Source organism: Sapajus apella, unplaced genomic scaffold (genome assembly GCF_009761245.1).
Source record: "Sapajus apella isolate SASKATOON/1434 unplaced genomic scaffold, GSC_monkey_1.0 scaffold19, whole genome shotgun sequence".
NCBI lineage: Eukaryota > Metazoa > Chordata > Mammalia > Primates > Cebidae > Sapajus > Sapajus apella.
The window spans coordinates 19858809-19881520 of NW_022436959.1; the positions used below are offsets into that span (position 1 = coordinate 19858809).

At 38.7% G+C, this 22712-nt stretch overlaps 1 pseudogene across 1 annotated transcript; it reads right to left on the minus strand.

The window, feature by feature from the left end:
* Positions 1 to 15162: 15162 nt before the first annotated feature.
* Positions 15163 to 16626, minus strand: LOC116557552 (annotated as a pseudogene). Its single transcript, XR_004271572.1, has one exon. The product of XR_004271572.1 is annotated as a replication factor C subunit 2 pseudogene (transcript).
* Between the last annotated feature and the right edge of the window lie 6086 nt (positions 16627 to 22712).

A 22712-nucleotide genomic window follows, 5' to 3' on the forward strand; every position in this document is an offset into this window, starting at 1 on the left:
GTCTCTGTTCTCTTGCATCTGCATCACTCCTCCTTAGCCCCAAGTACTTCATCTACTTGCAGGAGAAAGTGAGCATTTCTTGCAGCTGCAAAAGTTTAGGGAGGGGGCTCAGTAGGCCTCATATTAAGTGCCCAAGGCTGTAACCAGATGGCTACCTGGGTTCAAGGCTGGGCTGTAACACATAGTAGCAGGCAAGCTACCTCTTTGCCCAATTTCCTTGAGTAAAACATGGGATTAATAAGAGATCCTACTTTTAAAATTATGACAATTCATCATTTAAGGTATGAAATGTAGTGCTTCATAAAGTTTAGCTACTGTCACTAGCTGCATTAGTCATGATATGATTGGAATCTGAGGTTTTCCTTTTGCTGACTGGCACATAAAACTGTTGACTTTTACACCTTGTTGCCAATTTTTTTTTTTTTTTTTTTTTTTTTTTTTTTTATGAGATGGAGTCTTTCTGTCACCCAGGCTGGAGTGCAGTGGTGTGATCTTGGCTCACTGCAACCTCCGCCTCCTGGGTTCAAGCAATTCCCATGCCTCAGCCTCCTGAATAGTTGGGATTACAGGCATGTTGCCACCATGCCTGGTAATTTTTGCATTTTTACTGGGAACACTAGATTCAACATAAATTGTAAGTTTCACTATTAGAAATGACAAATCGAGAGTTGTGTATTAATCTGTTCTCACACTGCTTTAAAGAATACTACCCAAGATTTGGGTCATTACAAAGGAAAGAGAGTTTAACTGACTCATAGTTCTGCGGACTTAGCAGGAAGCATGGCTGGGAGGCCTCAGAAAACTAACAGTCATGGCAGAAGGCAAAGGGGAAGCTGGTACTTTCTTCACAAGGTGATAAGTGGGAGTGTGAGCATGACCGAGGAAGTGCCACCCTTTAAAAATCAGCTCTCCTGAAAACTCGCTCATTACCATGAGAACAGCATGGGGGAAACTGCCTTCAAGATTCAGTCACCTCCTGCCTAGTCCCTCCCCTGACATGTAGGGATTACAATTTTAGATGAGATTTGGGTGGCAAACCAAATCAAATAGAAAGATTAGCAGTAACTCTTGATAACCTGGTATGTTGCAAGCATTGTTTCTTAATGATGTAAATATCTGAGGAGAATTTGTTCCCAGACCCCAGTAGATGCCTGAAACTTTGAATAGTACCATCGGCATGTATGTATAGGGGAAAACATAGTACATGTGCTTTCCCCATGCATACATACCTATGATAAAGTTTAATTTATGAGTCAGGCACAGTAAGAAATTAACAACAATAAGAGTAATAATCACAATATATTGTAATAAAAGTTACATGAATGTGGTCTCTCTCCCCCTTTCTCTCAAAAAAATTCTTACTGTATTCTACTCACCTATTTTCAGATGGTGTCCTGGGTAGCTGAAAACTGGAAAGCAAACCAGTGGATACAGGGACTGCTATACTGAAAATATGCAAAATAGAGAAGATTTCATTGAAGAAGTCTGCTGTTTCTGGAATGGGAAATTAAGGTAGGAATTTAGAAAAAGACAAACATTCTGAATTTCAATGCCATGTGACAGATTGGTGAGGGAGAAGCTGGAACCAGGGTTTGAATGACTAATGAGTTTTTTAGTTTCTAGTACTGGTTCTGTTTTGAAGAGAAAAGAGACATTATTAGATTATTCTCTTTTCATCTGTAAAACAAATATGTCAGAAGAAATTTGTAGGCATTCTCCACTCCAGAATTTTATGATTTTAGTATTGTAACTTGCATCATTATTTTAATAATGAGAATATAATTTTCTAAAAGAATTGTTAAATATATTTCAGTTGTCCTATGGATAAAAATTGAAGCTCTCATATTCTGCAACATCATTGATACTTTTATAACTGGAACAGTTATCTACTGTGACTTGTTTTTTTTTTTTTTTGAGATGGAATCTCGCTCTTGTTGCCCAGGCTGGAATGCAATGGCGCGATCTCGGCTCACTGCAACCTGCGCCTCCTGGGTTCAAGCGATTTTCCTGCCTCAGCCTCCCAAGTAGCTGGGATTACAGGTGCCCACCACCACACCCAGCTAATTACTGTGATTCTTGCTAGGATCAATAGCCTTCTACAAATATCAACATCAGTTTCCATGAAAGGCACAGAGCTGACATAAGTATACGGACTGCACCTCCACATTAGGCTACCAGGAGAAACTTCTAAGTTGCCTTCTTGTTACCTGTGCCCCAAAGCTGAACACTGTAAACTGCTACAGCATGCAATTTAGGTGAGCATTCGGGTAACAACAGTGCCACTGATGAAAAAGATAATGACTTTTCATTGTCTGTAATCTTTCATCTGGGCGAACCTAAAGGGGCTTTTTAATAAGGTTAAAAATCTATTCTGAAATGCAGTCAATTCTATGATTAGAAATTATACAGACTTTTTTTAATTGAGATATAATTCACATACCATAAAATTCACCCTTTAAATGTACAGTTCAAAGGTGTACGTAACATTTCTAAATCAGATCATTTTAAATAGGTCTGGCTCACAGTAGTCACTTCATAAATATTAGGCTCCTTTCATTACATCAATACATTTTGAGCTTGAGATAAATGAAATGACACAGGAGACATCTGGAATGGTTTTGTTTGGCCATGACCCCTGTGGTATGCTGAAGTCCTCTCAAGAGAGTCAGCTGTCTGTATCACTTCCCAACTCTGTGTTGACTGAGGCCACATAAGTAGCTTGAAATGGGCCATGATGGGAATATTTATATCATGGAAACTGACAAACGCTACAAGATCAGAGCATTCTTATTGTTTGAGAGCTGGTTATTAAACTTACCAGCACATCACTGCTAGTAGATATCAATTTTTTTAAGAATACAATTTATTATTATTCAGGGCCACATTTGCAACCTCATCTCTTTGTCATGACAAACAAATCCTCCTCAACTGGAAAGAGGAAACTCCAACTGGATAAATATTATATTCGTAACTAGTACATTAATCCTATATTACTTTTGGGAGGATAGTTTTGAAGAAACTTTTATTGCAAAAAACATATAATATGGAATTTACTGTCTTAACCATTTTTAAGTGTCCAGTTCAGTAGTGTGAAGTGTGACTTGTTAATTTTTTGGTCACCCATAGCATGGTTTGTACTATACATGATGGGCTTCCTCGTGAAATGTCTGAATGAGTTTTGAAATTTTGTTTGTCATGAGGTAGTTAAATTTTATTCTGGTCAGGCTCATGCTCTCACAACTAGTTTTGGCTGATTTATTTCTAGCAAGTCTTTCAGAATCTCTTGTGAATAATTTTATATTAAAATGACCAGCTTTAGGGAATTTGGTAGTGGGCATCCTGGACCTCCTTCCAAGAACACTGCAGTTTTGTGATGTAGCTTGCATGACCCCTGCTATCTCTCTGATTGTCAGGTCTAAATTCCAGATTCCTAGGAAAGTACTGGGATTCACTAAGCTTGGGCCCAGAAGACACAGCTGCATTGTTCTTATGCTAACTCCTATAGTGATAGTTTTAAAGGACATGCTGGTAGGGGCAGAGTTCAAGACCTGTTACTTCATGTTGGAGAGATGCTGGGCAGTTAAAGTGTCCAGTGTCAAGTAGGAATGGTTTTCGTATCAGATGATAATAAATGATGACTTTAAAGAAAACATTTAATCAAAATAGTTGGTATTTAATTGGGACTATTTAGAATATTGCAGCACAACGTAGATAAAATTGGCATACATTTTCTGTAATCTTAAAAAGAGAAATAATGGAGTTAATTAACATAATTCATCTGGGACTGTATCTGGTTAAAATTTTAGTTGTACAATTATACAACTGAATTGTATAACTAAAGTTGCATAATCCTTGGACTTAGGAACTGTTCTGCCTGACAGTTTCTGGTATGATTTAAGCATAAACACATGTACTCTCAGAGTGTACAAATGAGAAAGGAGGTTTCAGAAAATCTGTACCCCATTTAACGCGGACAGCGATAGAAACAGTTGAAGTAAATAATTTCTAGGCTCTCAGCAGTTTACAACGAGGTCTGATCTTCTCCCAGCTTATGTGTCACCAGAAGGCATTTAGAGTATAGGAGACAGCAGATCGATTATGATGTGGAGATTTGAAATGTGAATCACCTCTATCATTTTTACAGTATTCATTAACTGTATGATCTTGGAGATTTTATTTGAAATTACCTGAGCCTCAATTTCCTGTCCATAAAACACAATAATATCTATTTGACACTGTTGTTTTGAAAATTAAATGATGCATGTGAATATCTTTGCTATGCTGTTTGCATAAAGTAATATAAATTAAAAGTAATTGCAAAAACCACAATTACCTTTTTACCAAGCTAATATTAAATACTCAGTTTTCAGTTAGAGGTTATCTTCCTCCTGTTTAACCAACCACTTACACATATGTAATGTCACTTCCTCAACTGTTTTTGGCATGTACTCACTATGTTCCAGCTACTGTGCTAGTTTCTTGGAATACCAAGATCTATCTAAAATGATCCCTATTCTCAAGTGACTAAACACATAACTCTTTGTACTGAATGTGAGTGGTTGTCATCAGGGCTTATCTTATAAAGCCATACCTGAAAAGCACTAACAATTGAAATACCAAGCTTTTGTACATGACCTTCACATTCAGTGCGTTATAGATTATGCAATCCTTACAGTGAAAAGTGTATCAAATAGTAGTACTGAGAGATGGCCTCCCCTGGAAGGATATTTCTGGAAGAGGATTCTTTGCGGCACTTAGGTTGGGTAAGCTTATCTCCATTCCTGACTGTGCATCTTCTATATAACATACTCAGATTTTAGTTTATCAGAAAACATACTCAATCCCTTTTAAAATCCATATTTATTTATGTTTATGACTCCAAATTCATCCATTGAAGTGGACACTGATATGCCACCAGAACTCCTTAGCAAGCTTCAAAGACTTATTTCTCCACCTGCTTGGAGTGCCACAAAATACCACAGACTGGGTAGCTGAAAACAATAGAGATTTGTTCTCTCTGAGTTCTGGAGGCTGGAAGTCCAAAATCAAGTTGCTGGGAGGGCCATGCTGTCTCAAAAACCTTTAGTTGAGAATCTTTCCCTGCCTTTTCTAGCTTCTAGTAGCACAGGTGGTCCTTCACTGTGGCATCATCAACCCCAATCTCCACCTCTGTCTTCACATAATGTTCTTTCTTCTGTGTCTCTGTTTCCTTGTCTGTGTATAAATGTTCCCCTTTTATAAAGACACTAGTCATACTGGATTAGCACCTTCCCCCAGTTCAGTACAGCCTTATCTAAATACATTTGCAAAGGCTGTCTTTCCAAATTAGGTTACATTCACAGGTACCAGGACTGAGTACTTGAATGTATCTTTTGGAAGGACAGGATTTAATTCATGATATCCTGATCATTCATCTATAGTATTCTTATTAACAAGACGTTCCTATGGCACTTTCAATAATGGTTCAGGAAAAGTTAGTTTTGTATAATCACATTCTCCTTATTGAATATATAGTCAAGAGAGGCAGCAGTGGGCTGGCTCATGGCTTATAAAATAGCTCAGAAAATAATAGCCTTAACTGAACTCACTAAGCAGAGTACAAGAAGAATATGTTTTCTGTTCTAAGCACCAAGAACATATCTTGAACCCTTTGCAATTTTGCATCTCACTCAAGAGTGTGAATCTACTGATTTTTGTTTTTTTGAAAGGATATTTGGGAAGAATGTAAATGCCCTTATTGTGACTAAATGTTATAAGGCACATTCTGGAGTTATTTCGTAGTGTGGTCCTTTGAACTATGGCATACAAAAACAAGTGGTAATGCCAGGAGGCTACCCCCACAAAGTGACATTTGGTATTATGGAAGATGAGTTGAAGCTACCATCCTACCAGCCACAGCAGAAGCTTCCCCTATAAGGGTCACAGGAGCCTCTTGCATCTTGTCCCCCATCTCGGACAATGTACCAACTGTGCCTTCAGGGAATCTGTTGGCAAGGAAGCCTGTGAAATCTGCTCCCAATGCTGCAATGTGATCTTTCTTCTTTTCTCTCTCTTTTTTCCTACAAAAAGTGGCAATGAAGACAGCTATTGAGGGAGGAAATGACATAAACCATTGCAAGTGAAAATAAATTTAATGAACCAGACACACTGATCTGGACCCCAATGGATAGTATTGTGTTAGATGAGGATTTATACTCATAAATAGTTATATGTTTTGGTTTTATGTTGTTTTGTATTCTGTCTTTTAGAGCATATGGTAGCATCCTCTATATTTCATAAAAATAACTATAAAAACTGAATAAGAGGCATAAAGGAAGAACTTCTAAATCTGAAATCTCCTAGGATATAATAAAATGTACTGAGCCTTGAAATTCCAAGCTAAATAGGAATTATTGTTTATGATTTTTGTCATGGCTTAAGTGGTCATTAATAGTGACAGACAAGGCAAGAGCTTAATCTTTAATTGTGCTGGATGGTTGTTTGTAAAACTTAAAACAGCTTCTGATATGTTAAGAGAATATGTGCATTCTGGGCTAGGAGTTGATGTGTGAATTAACAACATTGGACTATAATGTAGTGTGAATTATTTTTTAACTAAGAAAAGAGACATTTTAAGAGAAATAACTGTCTCTTGATATGTGAATACTTAGTTTGAGCCCCATTTTAATACCTCAAGTGTGAAAGAATAAAAACCATGTGGATTACATCTTCCTTCAAATATCCAAGTCAAGAAAATAAAGAGAATTTGTGCTTGACAAAATGATTGAATGTATTTCAAGTTAGTAACACAAATTTTGGCTGATTTAGCTATTTCAAGTGGATTTCATGCTTCTATTTGTGGGGTTTGTTTTCTGTCACTTATACTGTAAAACAATTAGCAATTTTAGAAGCACTACAAGTATCATTTTATGATACTTAAGTGAACTGAAATGTCTCCTTCCATTCCATTCTTTCCAATGCTATGCACAACAAAACTAAAAGAAATGGGTATAGTTTATTCAAAGTACTAAGGGTGTAGGGTGTTTTAACCAGTATTTTTATCCCTATTAATTTATAAATTCCTTATCTGCATCCAAGGCTACTTGTATTAAGTAAATATATTTGCAGTCCTTCCCTGATAATTCTACTCCAGATTTAGATGCTTTTCTCAAGTTAAATCTGTGCTTGGAACCATTTTTTTCTTCATGTCCTTCTTTGGTTTTCTAGTTTGAAAAGCACTTTATTATTCAAATACTTCCTAAAATATGACTTCCTCCAATAAAGTTTTTAAAAGCTATTTAGATGACACTTTTATGGGTAATATAAAGATAGCATTCAACTATATAAGAGTTTAAAATTTGCCAGAAGGAGGCTTGTGGTTCATTCCTTCAAAACTATTCATCCATAGTCTTGGAAGCTATAAAGCAATTTAACAAATAATACCACCTTTCTAGCTGTTCAACCATTATTTTAATAAACACTCAGATCCTGACAGTAACAGATTTGGGTAGAGAACAGCATTGTGGCCAAAGACAACAAATATTTAGATCCATAAATTTGGTTATTAATAAGTTTTTGGGACCACATCAGCAACATAGATATGCCAGGTGTGAGGACCCTGGCATGTCAGCATCTTTTGAATGCTTGGTTATGGAGGATCAGAAAAATCCTTTCCTGAGAATGGCCGAGAATGTTTAATCAATCATAGGACAGCCTGTTATGAAGTCCAAAGGCATAGCTAACCTAGGGTAATGTGAAATAGTTGTGCCTATTGTCTCTCTAGAACCCAGAGATTAAAAAACAAAAAAACAAAAAAAAAAAAAAAAGGGAAATCAGACAAATGTATTTCATTTAATGTAACTATTAAGTTCTAAGGAATGACACATGTATTCCTATGTTTAAGTGATAGGGATTTCTGCAAAAGATTTATGAATTGTTAATCATATTCCAACCCTTATATATACATATTTTGTTAAGAAATAAACTCTGGTCTGGATCTACCAGGCAATGTTCTACTTTTCTAAATAAGAGTTTAAGCTAATTGAATTGTTTCCTACATTAAAAAAAAAAAAAAAAAAAAAAACATAAAGAATAAATAAAAGTCCTCTCACATTAATTGGCTCAATTTAGTTTCTGATGAAATGCCATTCTAAACCTTACTTTGTAGAATGTTAGTATTTTTATGGTTAACATAGAAATATTCATTAATTTTCTCTCTAGGAAATCAAAATATATTTTATTCAGCTGATAAAAGTGGAAGTTGAAATACAAAGAGTTATGGCATTTATTAAAATGTCAGGCTTATTACTAATTATTCTTCACAGTATTTATAGCTGATAAATTTTCTAATATTTAAACTTAATAATAAACTTTCAAGTCCTTGATTCAGCTACTGGTTCTACCAACTACCTGCTGAATGCTCTAAGCCCAGGCACCCAGTCTAGCCTTAGAAAAAGTTTTCTAAGATCTTTACTTTCACAGAACACCTAGTTTCCTGAGGTACAAAATATGGGTAATAATAGAAATATTTGCATAATGGTATTGCTATGAGAAGTATAAAATGGTTATGAAATAGTTTAGAAAAAATTTTTTTTTTTTTTTTTGGAGACAAACCTTGCTTTGTTGCCTAGGCTGGAGTGCAGTGGCATGATCTCGGCTCACTGCAACCTCTACATCCCTGGCTCAAGCAATTTTCATGCGCCAGCCTCCCAAGTAGCTGGGATTACAGGTGTGCGCCACCACGCATGGCTAATTTTTGTTCTTTCAGTGGAGATTGGATTTTCCCATGTTGGCCAGGCTGGTCTCGAACTCCTGACCCGAAGTGATCCACCCACTCGGTCTCCCAAAGTGCTGGGATTACAGGCATGAGCCACCGTGCCTGGCTATGAATTTTTAAAAGAGAATATTAACAGTTATTAATAATTTTTAAAAAATTAGGTTACTAATCATTTCAGTGTGATCAATCTGTTTCTGAACTACTTATTGTCCGCATGAGATTTACTATATTGGATGAGCTAATACTTTCCATATTTAAATTTAGTAAGATCTAATCAAGCACAGCTTCTAACAAAAATAGTCATTGCTATTTATCTCTTATAAAAATAACCATTAGTTACCAGATAAATGGTTTTCTTTTTATTCATCCTCCCATCACTTGTATGTGCAAAACCTTAAGGAGTCCAAGTTTTGGCTGTAAGTTAAATTTTTTTCCACCTGGATTCCAACTAGGAACTCACTTCAGGGTAATCAGAAAATGAAGTTAGCTGCTCAGAGAGCACCAACCAGAAGGAGAGAGCAGAGGGACTGAGAGCACAGATGAGCGAGGAGGTTGGCCCCGCACAGGATGTCTCAGGCATTTCTAAGTAGTGAGACAACACTGGAGCAATACCTAATATTTTAACATATGGGCCTTGCACCTTGGATTAGGAGGAAGTCCAGGAGAAAGCCTCTCCAGGTGATTGGTGTGTGTGCACTGGGGTGAGGATCAGGCTGGCTCTAAGTTCCTGTTGCTGCTTGCCTCGCCCTTTTCCACCATCTCCCCCAACTGCTGCCGCTGATCCTTCAGATTCACCGCCCCCCCAGGGCACTTCTCCCTTTGTGGGGAATGGAGAGAAACTCCATTCACTTCTCATGACCAGTGTGCTCCAAGGAGAAATCCCATAGTAGGACGGGGCCCTCCACTGCAGTCCTTTCCCTGTGAGGGTAGGCGAGAATGCTGGATGGGGATGGTAGCAAGGACCGTTATGGGGTGTGGGTGGGACTCCCACTGCTCCTGGACCCACTGCTCGCTCTAGTTTACAAGTCTGCTTCAAAAGACTTCGTCTTCTCCTTCTTTATGGCCAGATGTTTTTGTTTCATTTAGATTTTTGTTTGTTGTTTCCTTGAGGCTCTCTGTTGTCTCTTTGCATCCTGTCTGCCAGACAGGCCCATAGATGTCAGTCCTGTTAATAATGACCTCCTAATCCAATTCATTTACTATGTAAGCAGTAACAGATTTAGACACATTTTTGTATATAACAAAGGCCCATATTCAGAATGTGATCACTGAATCCCAATTTATCCCCAACTGTGACTGACGCTGCACCAAACACGCAGAAGCAAATCGTGAACTTGGATGACACAAGGAAGGGACTCCAGGCTAGACTGGAACCAAGGCTCTGGTTATAGTCGTCCCGAATTCCTTAGAGCAAATTCTAAATAATATCCCACAAACCCATTGTAAGTTGTATTTTCTTATTTACACCTAAATAATTGTTTAAATCAAATATGTGGTAAACTTTGTGTATCCTGCGCTCCTATAACATGCTTTACCATTGTCAATCCTTCATTGTCTTAACAAAGTTGAACAGCCCACCTCGGTTTTTTTTTTTTTTTTTTTTTTTTTTGGCAAAGAATCTCGCACTCAGACTGAGCAGAATCACCCCAGTGTTGATTTAAGAAAGCTTCCTTTGCCTGGTTGACTTCATCGGATGCCAGAATAGGAAGAAAATACAAGTACTGTTGAAAATAACATGGTTGTATTAAAATTTACAGATAGTATAATGTGTACCACTGAGCATTAAGATGTCATTAACGGACAATAGAATGTTGTAGGACAACTTGATAAACTTTGCTTATTTACACCTAAATAATTGGAAGTTGACATCATTGGAAGAAAAAAGTATTTGGAGCCGTCATCAGAACGAAGCTTTTTAGCCTGTAGGACAAATCTGATGACATAAAAAGCACGATAAGAGATAGGAAGCTCTCTACTAGAGGTGTTTCTTCTTAGATCACATTTTTTCACATTCCTGTTTTATTTTCCTAGGATTCTGTAATCTTACATATTTTGTTGTACTTTAATTTTTAATGCTGCTGTTAGTGGCCACAAATATAAGATCAAACAAAAAGTATTTTCTTCCCCTCCAGGTAACTTATACTTGAGATTAGCCTGACATATGCAAAAGGGAAAAGTAGAGGTAAAGATTTATAAAGGACATAGCTAATTAAAACCAATAAAAATATTGGAGTCAAATCAGATGTCCTGAGGATAAATAGAATTTCAAGTATGTGTTAGACAATGTGCACACTTGCACAACTCCACTCTCCCTGACCCCCAGCAATTCCAGCTAGATCTCCAGCTCCAGGATGACTTTACATCCTTTATGTCCGTTTTAATTAGCTATGTCCAGATCCAGCCTGGAATTCCTGGGGGTCAGGGAGAGTGGAGTCTTCTTGCTATGTTTTGTAACACTAGTAAAAGGCTATTGCATTTGTGGCTTCTAAGTAGATCTGAGAATCAATGCAGGAGGCTTTGTGTGCTGGATACCAGGTGTATTATCTTTGATGCAACATTTAACTTTCAACTACCTCCATTTCGTCTTAAAGTGAAAAAATTGTGCTGGATAGGCTCTAATGCATCCCAGCTCTACCACGATTCATACTAGAAGAAAGAAATACACTTCTTTTTTTTTTTTTTTTTGTACTTTAGATTCTGTGGTACACATGCAGATCATGCCAGATTGTTGCATAGGTACATTCATGGCACGGTGGTTTGCTGCCTCCACCCCCCCATTACATATACCTGATAATTCTCCCCATGTTACCCCTCCCCACCTTCCCTCCCACTATTCCTCCCCTAACCCGCCCCCCAGCAGACCCCAGTGTGTGATGCTCCCCTCTCTGTGTCCACGTGTTCTCATTATTCAACACTCGTCTGTGTGTGAGAACATATGATGTTTGATTTTCTGTTCTTGTATTAGTTTGCTGAGAATGATGGTTTCCAGATTCATCCACGTCCCTACAAACGATATGCACTCATTTTATATGACTGCATAGTATTCCATGGTGTATATGTGCCACATTTTCTTTGTTCAGTCTATCATTGATGGGCATTTGGGTTGGTTCCAGGTCTTTGCTATTGTTTTTTTTAATTAATTAATTAATTAATTTTTTTATTTTTTATTTTTTTATTTTTTTATTTTATTTTTTTTGAGACGGAGTTTCGCTCTTGTTACCCAGGCTGGAGTGCAATGGCGCAATCTCGGCTCACCACAACCTCTGCCTCCTGAGTTCAGGCAATTCTCCTGCCTCAGCCTCCTGAGTAGCTGGGACTACAGACACGCGCCACCATGCCCAGCTAATTTTTTTGTAGTTTTAGTAGAGATGGGGTTTCACCATGTTGACCAGGATGGTCTTGATCTCTTGACCTCGTGATCCACCCGCCTCGGCCTCCCAAAGTGCTGGGATTACAGGCTTGAGCCACCGCGCCCGGCCCTTAGGTCTTTGCTATTGTAAACAGTGCCACGATGAACATACATGGTGTGCATGTATCTTTCTAATACGATTTATAATCCTTTGGGTATATACTCAGTAATGGGATTGCTGGCTCAAATGGAATTTCTATTTCTATATTCTTGAGAAATCACCACACTGTCTTCCACAATGGTTGAACTACTTTACACTCCAACCAAAAGTGTAAACATGTTCCTATTTCTCCACATACTTTCCAGCATCTGTTGTCTCCAGATTTTATAGTGATTGCCATTCTAACTGGCATGAGACGGTATCTCAATGTGGTTTTTATCTGCATTTCTCTAATGACCAGTGATGATGAGCATTTTTTCATATGTTTGTTGACTTCATATATGTCTTCTTTTGAAAAGTATCTGTTCATATCCTTTGCCCACTTTTGGATGGGTTTGTTTGTTTCTCGTGAATCTGTTTTAGTTCCTTGTAGAGTCTGGATATTAGCCCTTTGTCAGATGGGTAGATTGCAAATATTTTTTCCCATTCTGTTGGTTGCCAGTTCACTCTAATGATTGTTTCTTTTGCTGTACAGAAGCTCTGAAGTTTAATTAGATCCTGTTTGTCTATTTTGGCTTTTGTTGCCATTACTTTTGGTGTTTTAGTCATGAAGTCCTTGCCTATGCCTATGTCCTAAATGGTTTTGCCTAGGTTTTCTTCTAGGGTGTTTATGGTGTTACGTCTTATATTCAAGTCCTTAACCCTTCTGGAGTTAATTTTAGCATAAGGTGTCAGGAAGGGATCCAGTTTCTGCTTCTGCACATTGCTAGCCAGTTTTCCCAACACCATTTCTTAAACAGGGGATCCCTTCCCCATTGCTTGTTTTTGTGAGGTTTGTCTAAGATTAGATGGTTCTAGATATGTGGTTTTGCTCCAGAGGCCTCTGTTTTGTTCCATTGGTGTGTGTCTGTTTTGGTACCAGTACCATGCTGTTTTGATTACTATAGCCTTGTAGTATAGCTTGAAGTCTGGCAGCGTGATGCTGGCAGTTTTGTTATTTTTGCTTAGGATTGTTTAGGCTATGTGGGCCCTTTTTTGGTTCCACATGAAGTTTAAAGTGGTTTTTTCCAATTCTGTGAAGAAGGTCATTGGTAGTTTGATGAGGATAGCATTGAATCTATAAATTACTTTGGGCAATATGGCCATTTTCACGATATTCATTCTTCCTAACCATGAGCATGGAATGTTTTTCCATCTATTTGAGAAGTATACACGTCTTTCTTTTCTAATAAATAGCACTTAAATAGTTTTAGTCAGTGTTTGCTAATGGATTAACACTAATACAAGTCTGCATAGAATATAAACAATTTAACTGAAACACTAAGCCATTTAAAGTTCTAAATATTCTATGGTCTATTGCACTGTAGTATAAAGGCAGTTATACTTTCACTTTTTTTCTGGGCCATCAAATTCTATCTGTGAGTATATTTTTGGTTAGAAAATTTCTGTTTTGAAATAAGGTGGGCAGGAGTTCGAGAACAGTCTAGCCAGCATGGTGAAACTCCATCTCTACTGAAAATACAAAAATTAGCCTGGTGTGGTGGCACACACCTGTAGTCCCAGCTACTCAGGTGGCTGAGGAACAAGAATTGCTTGAACCTGGGAGGCAAGTTTGCAGTGAGTCAAGATCATGCCACTGCACTCCAGCCTGGGTGACAGTGCAAGGCTCTGCCTCAAAAACAAAACAACAACCCAAAAAACCCAACTACAACAACAACAAAACAACATGGCTGGGCACAGTGCTTCACACCTGTAATCCTAGCACTTCAGAGGCTGAAGCAGGAGGATTGCTTGAGCTCAGGAGTTTGAGACCTGCCTGGAAAACACAGTGAGACCTCACTGCTACTAAAAATAAAAAAAAAATAAAAAATTAGCTGGATGTGGTGGCACCTCTAGTCCCAGGTACTGGGGAGGCTGAGGAAGAAGGAGATCAAGCCCAGGTGATTGAGGCTGTAGTGAGCTATAATCATGCCACTGCACTGCAGCCAGGGCAACAGAGTGAGACCCTGTCTCCATATAGACAGATAGACAGAAACCTTCTTTCTTTACTTACTGGCTTTCTGTGCCTTTGAGTCATGTAATATATGATCACTCAAGTGACAAAGGGCATGCATGGTAAGGTGGATTTCTATCATAAAAATACACCCAGTTAAATTCTAGTTGACACATTATTAAAGATTCAGAAAGTATAGATAAAATTTTAAATATGAAACTTACTTTATGTTGAGATAAATGTAGATTCCCAACTACTTGTAAGAAATAATATAGAAAGATCCTGTGTACCCTTTAACTAGTTTTCTTCAGTGGTAATGTCTTGCATAACTACTGGGTACAATATCACAACTAAGATGTTGATATTAAAAAATTCAAGATACAGAACATTTCCATCATCACAGTGATGCCTCTGTTGCCCTGTTGTACAGACATACACACTTCCTCCTGTCACCGCATCCTTCCACACCTTCCTTAATGTCTAGTGACCAGGATTCCCCATTTCGGTGATTGTGTCATTTCAAGAATGTAAATGACATATAAGGTATAATCTTTGGAGTTTTTACTTCCTTCACTTAGTATGGCTTTCTGGCGATTTGCCCAGGTTGTTTTATTTAGCAATTGTTTGTTTTTTATTGACAAGTAGTACTCCAAGGTATAGATGTACCACAGTTTAACTATTTACCCATTAAAAGACACATGGATTGTTTTCCATTTGTGACTGTTATGAATGAAACTGCTATAAACAGTCATGTACATATTTCTTTGTGAATATTTTATTTTTTCTGGGATAAATGCCCAGGATTGCAGCTGTATGGTGTTTACGTGCTTAGTTTTTTTTTTTTTTTTAACATGGAGTCTCTCTCTGTCACCGCAGCTACAATGTAAGGGCACAGTCTCGGCTCACTGCAACCACTACCTCCTGGGAAAAAGGGATTATCCTGCCTCAGCCTCCCGAGCAGCCAGGGTTGCAGGGGCATGACACCACCTCTAGCTAATTTTTGTATTTTTAGGAGAGACAGGGTTTCACCATGTTGGCCAGGCTTGTCTCAAACTCCTGACCTCAAGTGATCTGCCTGCCTTGGTCTCCCAAAGTGCTGGGATTACAGGTGTGAACTACCACGTCCAGCCCACCACGGGAGTTTAAAGGGCAGTCATGCTTGTTCCAGCCTAAGGCAGCATTTTCCCCTATCAGAACACTGCAGCTCCTGCATCTCAGGATAGGGCACTTGTAAGTCAGTCAGCAAACTCTCTGCTCTAACTGGCTACTGGGGCCATTGTCTTCTGACACAGCCTGGCCAGGAGGCCTGCCATCTGCAAAAGGGAGTTCACTCCTTCTGCTGTTTTTATATGAGTGTATCCAATTTCCTCGATAACCTCCAGTTTCAGGTGTTCTGTCATTTGGAAAGTTTTACACACTTGAAAGATGTTACCAATGATACCTTCTGGTGAGTAGCGCAGATGCCACAGGTGAGCAAGAATCTTGCAGGCTTCGTCGGTGTTGGCATTCACACAGTGCTGGATCATTTCCTTCATCAGCAGTGGGTGGGGCTCTTCACAGACCATAAACACATTCTCACTGTTAATGAAAGCAAATCCTGCCAGGGTGGACTGCAGGTTGTTCAGCACCTGCCTCATGTCTCCGTGGGCGGTGAAGATGATGGCTTCCAAGCCGTCATCAGTGTGGGGCACCCTCTCCTTCTCGATAACATTCATTAGCCTGGCAAGGATCTGGGCGTTGGTCAGCTTCGCGTAGTGGAGGTCAGCACAGTGGGACTGAATGGGCTCAATGATCTTATCCGAAGTGTTACAAGCAAGGGCACTGGCTCCCTCAGTCGTGCTGTGTGCTTCATACTGAATGATGATCTTATGTCGGCCTTTGGGAAGGGTGACTTTTGGTTGAGCAAACATTTTAATTTTACTCCTCACAACTCACTGCCCCTGTCATTTGAAGTAGTGAGTTCCAACACAGCGTCTTTGAGTGCTGGGTCCAGCAGGGCTCGTCCCAAGCACAGAATGTGTGTAGTCTTGTCAGTTCCTGGTGGGCCTGCAGTGATGATATTGGGCACATTCCCTTCCCCTGCAAAGACCTCTAGACTGCTCACTGTGTCTTCATTCCCGACGCGCTGCCGGGAGCCTTGCTGGAGGCAGGGTCAGTGTCCTGGGCCTCCCGCTGGCCCACGCTACCACCACCGCCAGCCTCCGCCTCCATTCTCGTGTCCGCATGCTTAGCTTTTTAAGAAACTGCCATACAGTTTTCCACAGTGTCCTATTTTATATTATCACCATAAACGTACAAGTGATCCAGTGGTTTCACATTCTCACCAGCATTTGGTGTAGTCAGCTTTTGTTTTTTTTCATTTTAGCCATTCTGAGAGCTTTGTAATTATGTTGTACTGTGGTATTGATTTTTCCTACTGGTTAATGATGTTGAGCATCTTTCTAGGTACTTATTTGCTATATGTACATCATCTTCAGCTCAGCAAAATTATTATTCATGATTTTTGTCCATTTTCTAACTGGATTTTCAACTTTTTGACTATTCAGTTTTTAAGAGTTCTTTATATGCTTATGTATCTGATATGTAATTTGAAACTATTTTATCTCAAGTTATAGCTGATCTTTTCATTGTCCTAACAGAGAAACAGGATCTCTTGCAGAGCAAAAGTTTTTTAATTTTGATGATGTATCATTTATCAATTTTCCTGATTTGGACCATGCTTTTGGTATCAAATCTAAAAGTTGTATAGCCCTAGATTCGAAGATTTTGTGCTTTCTTCCTGCAAGTTCATAGTTTTATGTTTCAAATTTAGGATCTTTCAATCTCTCTGCCTTTTCTTTTTCTTGACTTAATTGTACAGACTCGTACTTCTAGCACCATTTTGAATAAAAGTGGGAAGAGTCACCTCCTTGTACTGTTCCTGATCTTTGGAGGAAAGTATTCAGTTTTCTACCATTAAACATAATGTTAGCTGTAGGTTTTTAGTAAATGCACTTTATCAATTTTGGGGTATTCTCTTCTGTTCCTATTTTTCTTAGTATGTTTATTATGAATGGGTATACAATTTTTGTTGAATACTTTCTCTGCATTGATATGATTATGTGATTTATTTTCTTTAGCCTGTTGGCCGGGCGTGGTGGCTCACGCCTGTAATCCAAGCACTTTGGAGGCCAAGGCGGGTGGATCACCTGAGGTCGGGAGTTCAAGATCAGCCTGACCAACATGGTGAAACCCAGTCTTAAAAAAAAAAAAAGTCTTTAGCCTGTTAATATGATTACATTCATTGATTTTCAAATATTGAACCAGCCTTGCATCCCTAAAATAAGCCTCACTTGGTCACAGAATCATGGAGTATAATTCTCTTTATATATTGTAAATTCTATATGCTAATATTTTGCTGATTTCTGTATGCATATTCATGAAGCACATTCACCTGAAGAGTTCATTTTTTTCTACATTTTTGCCTGTTTTTAGTATTATAGGGTATCTTTTTATGTTCTGGCTGCTGTAACAAAATACTTTTGATGGGGTAACTTCGAAACAACAGAAACTTACTTGTCACTGTTTTGGAGGCTGGAAAGACCAAGATAAGGTGCCAGTGGTGTCTGCTGAGGGGCCACCCCTCATGAATAGGACCCTTTAACTGTGTACTCACAGGGTGAAAAGGGCAAACATGCTCTGTCAGGCTTCTTTTCCAAGGGGACTGATTGTGTTACTGAGGGCAGAACCGTGGGCTTCTTCCAGGAACACATGGCTTGTTCGGTATTTGAAAATCAGCTAATATAGCTGGCCATATTAATAGGCTAAAAGAGAAAAATAACCATACGTATTTGACAAAATTTCATACCCATTCATAATTAAAACTTAAAAAGAAAATAGAAGCTGGGCACAGTGGCTCACACCTGTTATCCAAGCACTTTGGGAGGCCGAGGCAGGTGAATCACATGAAGTCAAGAGTTCAAGACCAGCCTGGACAACATGATGAAACCTCGTCTCTTCTAAAAATACAAAAAATTAGCCAGGCGTGGTGGCGGGTGCCTGGAATCCCAGCTACTCTGTAGGCTGAGGCAGGAGAATTGCTTGAAACTGGAAGGCAGAGGTTGTAGTGAGCCAAGATCATGCCACTGCACTCTAGCCTGGGCAACAAGAGCAAAACTCTGTCTCAAAAAAAAAAAAAAAAAAAGAAAGGAACTTTCTAAAATTGATCAAGAACATGTACTAAAGACCTACACTTTACATTATATTTAATGGTAAAAAGCTGAATGCTTTCGTCCTAAGATCAGGAACAGCAGAGCACTAAAAGTCGTAGTTTCATAATAGTATCACCTTGGAGTTCAGAATGTCAGAATATAAATTTGAGGAGGGAGCATAAACCTTCAGATTGTAGCCAAGTATAATACTTTAAAAAATGAATTAGGCTGTTCAAATTATTTCATCTTGGGTAAGGAAATTTCAGTCATGTAATACATGCTTTATGGCAGGTGAGCAAAGGTACTATGAGAATCCATAGATGGAGCCTCACTCAACCTGGGCAGGAAGGTAGGCAGGGATAGGGAAGGCCTGCTAGAGAAGATGATCTATTAGGTTGGTGCAAAGTAACTGCGGTTTGGCAAAAACCTAATAGGGAAGAGTTAACCAGGCTACCTGGGTGGGTGAGTAAGAGATCAGGATGTGTCAGTAAGAGAGAACAGTGTATAGGGGATGGTGGTAGAGTTCATTAGGGGACCTGCATTTTTTGTTGTGTCCGGAGCTGAATGTGTGTCTGTTGGGGATTGGACAAAAGAGGATCTTGAGGGGAGAGAGAATGATAAGAGGTAAGATTGATATGTAAATACTTAATCCTGAACAGTCTGGTAGGATCTCCTGAGGAGTTTGAACCAATGAGTATAATGGTGAGGAGTCACAGCAGAGTGTCAAGTCCAAAAGAGACAATTGATAGTTGTCTTCAATGTAGACAGTGGAATCTTTGCCTATGAGTACTCTCAGTAACAAGGTACATAAAATGTAAAGTAAAATATATTCAACCAAGACTAGATTTTCCTTAGATCGCATTTCCTTAGGTCTCTATTTAGACTATAGAGAGATTATTCCTAAGTAACAAATCCATTTATTTTTTTTTTGAGACAGAGTTTAGCTCTTGTTTCCCAGGCTGGAGAGCAATGGCATGATCTCGGCTCACCACAACCTCTGGCTTCTGGGTTCAAGCAATTCTCTTGCCTCAGCCTCCTAAGTAGTTGGGATTACAGGCATGTGCCACCACGCCTGGCTGATTTTGTATTTTTAGTAGAGATGTTTTTCCATGTTGGTCAGACTGGTCTCATAATCCCAGCCTCAGGTGATCCACTGCCTAAGCCTCCCAAAGTACTGGGATTACCAGCGTGAGCCACTGTGCCTGGCTGCAAATCCATTTGTTAAAGAACCAAAACAATTTGGGTTGCCCACTTAGAAACTGAAGTCCAACTCTTATTCTTTTCCCACTGCCTAGGAAAATGTAAACCATTGGATGGACATACATTTATTGAAACATTTAAGTGCTTTTTTCTTTTGCTTTCCTCCTTTTGACTATTCAGTCAGGCATAATTTAGGTTTTTGTCAAAAAAATATTACTAGTCAGTTGTCTCCCTTTAGATGTTTTAACATACATCTAGTGAACAATTGTGAACAAGACTCTATGGCTTGTGAGACACCTGAAATGTCTCATAGTCTCATCCCACAAGTATCTGATGATTACAGAAAGAAGACATATGTGGGAAAAAATTTATAAACAGGGTGATATGTGATATCAAATAAGTAGAACTGACAATATGGGTGATTAAACTTTAGAGAAGGCAGAGAACACTTTAGACATGATGCAAGGGAAACTGGCTTTTTTATCTTTTCATTCAGTAAATATTTATTGAGTCCCTTTCCTTGGCGTTGAGCCAGATAATATCCCTGTTCTCATGGGGCTTCTTTGAGGGACATAGACATGGTAAAAATAAGACAGTTTCAGATAGTTTCATTATGAATATGAAACAGGGCAAGGTCGACTAAGTGAAGTGGGTACTATTTAATCAGGAAGGTTTCTCTGAGGAGGAGACATTTATCCTGAAACAATGCCAAGAAGGAGCCAGCCATGATTTAAAATGATAATTCTAAGCAAAGGTACCAACCAGTCCAAAGAAGCAGCTTGGGGTATTTGAAGTTCAGAAAGAAGGCCAGTGTGGCTGAATGGACTGCAAAGAACAAGAAGAAATAGTAGAAAATAAGATCAAATATGTCTAGATCACAAATTTCATGGACAACCAGTTTCAGGATTTTAAGTAGAGGAGTAAAATAAAATGTTTATTAAAAAGACAATCTGGGCCATGTGTGCTGGTTCATGCCTATAATCCCAGCACTGGGAGGCTGAGGCAGGCAAATCACCTGAGGTGGGCAGATCACCTGAGGTCAGGAGTTCAAGACCAGACTGGCCAACATGATGAAACCCCGTCTCTACTAAAAATACCAAAATTAGCCGGCCATGGTGGCGTCTAGCTGAGGCACCAAAATCTCTTGAACCTGGAAGGCAGAGGTTGCAGTGAACCAAGATGGTGCCACTGCACTCCAGCCTAGAAGACAAAGTGAGACTGTCAAAAAAAAAAAAAAAAAAAAAAAAAGGTACTCTGGCTGGTGAGTGGAGAAAGGGGGAAAGATCAGATTCAGGTGTGTCAAGTGCTACTGGGAGTACTAAGAGGTTAAAGAAATGACCATTGGACTTGACAGCATGGAAATTTTTGTGGCCCTGACAGGTGCTACTTCAGTGGAATAGGAGCAGGTGAAGTCCCAACAGGAGTTGGTTGAGGAGCAAGTGCAGGCCATGAAACACATTTTTGTGAAAATGATTAAGTGCCTGTAAAAACATTTTGCTAAAACATCGCCTTCTGCTTAAGAATGTTGCTTACTTCTATAATGTGTTTTTGAACAATGTTTTTTAAGTTAGAAGGAGGTTTAGAGATGATCTAGCCCAACTCTTTGTTTTTACAGATGGCCAGAATAAGTTCTGGGGAATTTAACTAGTTTCAGAGTCAGATGCCTAATTTACACTTTGCTGTTTTTTTTTTTTTTTTTTTTTTTTTAATTCTACACTGCTACTAATGATAACATTTATTCAGTGCTTACCAGGTACCATATACGATGCCAAAAGCTTTACGTATATTAATACAGTTTTCATGATCTCATAAAGAATGTTCTAGTAAAAGTTCCATTTATAGCTGAGAGAATGACGGCGCAGAATTTGAAATATCTTGTTTAATGTCATATATCTGACAGGTTCTGTGCAGCCAGAATTCAAAACCCAGATACTCAGGACACATTCTTGCTCAGTATTTTATTCTACTTTGCTTAGCTCCTCGTTAAAACTCTATTTAAAATGAGTATCTGCATTATTGTGCAAACATTTCTGATATCTCTTCACATACCTGGTCCCATTTAACCTCAGTCTCCATCACTTTTTGTGGAAAATGCTATTTATGTTGGAGGTTCTGTTTGAGTATTCTTAATTTTTATTCTCCTTCATGCATACAGTGGTCAAAGTAAATAGCTAACATATTGGCATCAAACCATTGCCTATTGAAGCAAGCTTTGTATGAAATTGATTTGTCATTGACCACTATAAGAAACTCATTTGTAAAGGTAAAATGTAAAACATCATTACTTTTGTGTAAGCTTGCCTGTCTCTGAACTTCATCTCCAGCAGCATACTGTACTCAGTAAACTGCTTCTTTCCAACATTTATCTCCTATGTGGGGATAAACTTTTGTGGGAGCATCTACCACATTGCAAAGATTCAACATTTCTCCTAAAAATAAATGGGAGTTTCTTTTGGACAAAAGCAATGAATTTCAAGCAACAGTATTACTTCCCTCATGTCCTTTCCTTTTTTAAGCCCTAAACCTCAAGATTCGCCTGGATTTTCATTGAAATTCACCACAATCCCCTCTGCAGCTGTGGTCTCAAAATACCATTTCTGCATTTATTTTAGCCCATGGAATAATTGTGCTGAGAAACCACAGAGTCAATCAGACTCAAAAAGCTTAAAATCCTTCCTGCTTGGAGTTTTCTGTCTTCACATCAAAGCATCTCATGCCCGTCAGCAACTTTTTAATGCATTTGCTCCTCGTGTGCACAACTTCCATTTAAAGACGCTCCTTGGTTGACTTCTCTGATGAAGTTTCCTGCTTGCCAGGAAAGCAAACACTAATGCAGAAATTAGAAAGGGGGCTTTAGGTCCTTTTTCTGGAGGATTTGATACTTCAGATAATGTCTGACTTCAGTTTCGGAGAAACCACAGTTCTTTGCACCAGAGGAAAGGGAGCTGAGTTTCAGGTGAGCAACCTGTGAAGACAGAGATAAATACAAATAACTTAAATAAGAATGTCTTTTAGGAAGAGAATTAACACACTAGAAGCACTTACTGGAATCCATACAATAATGT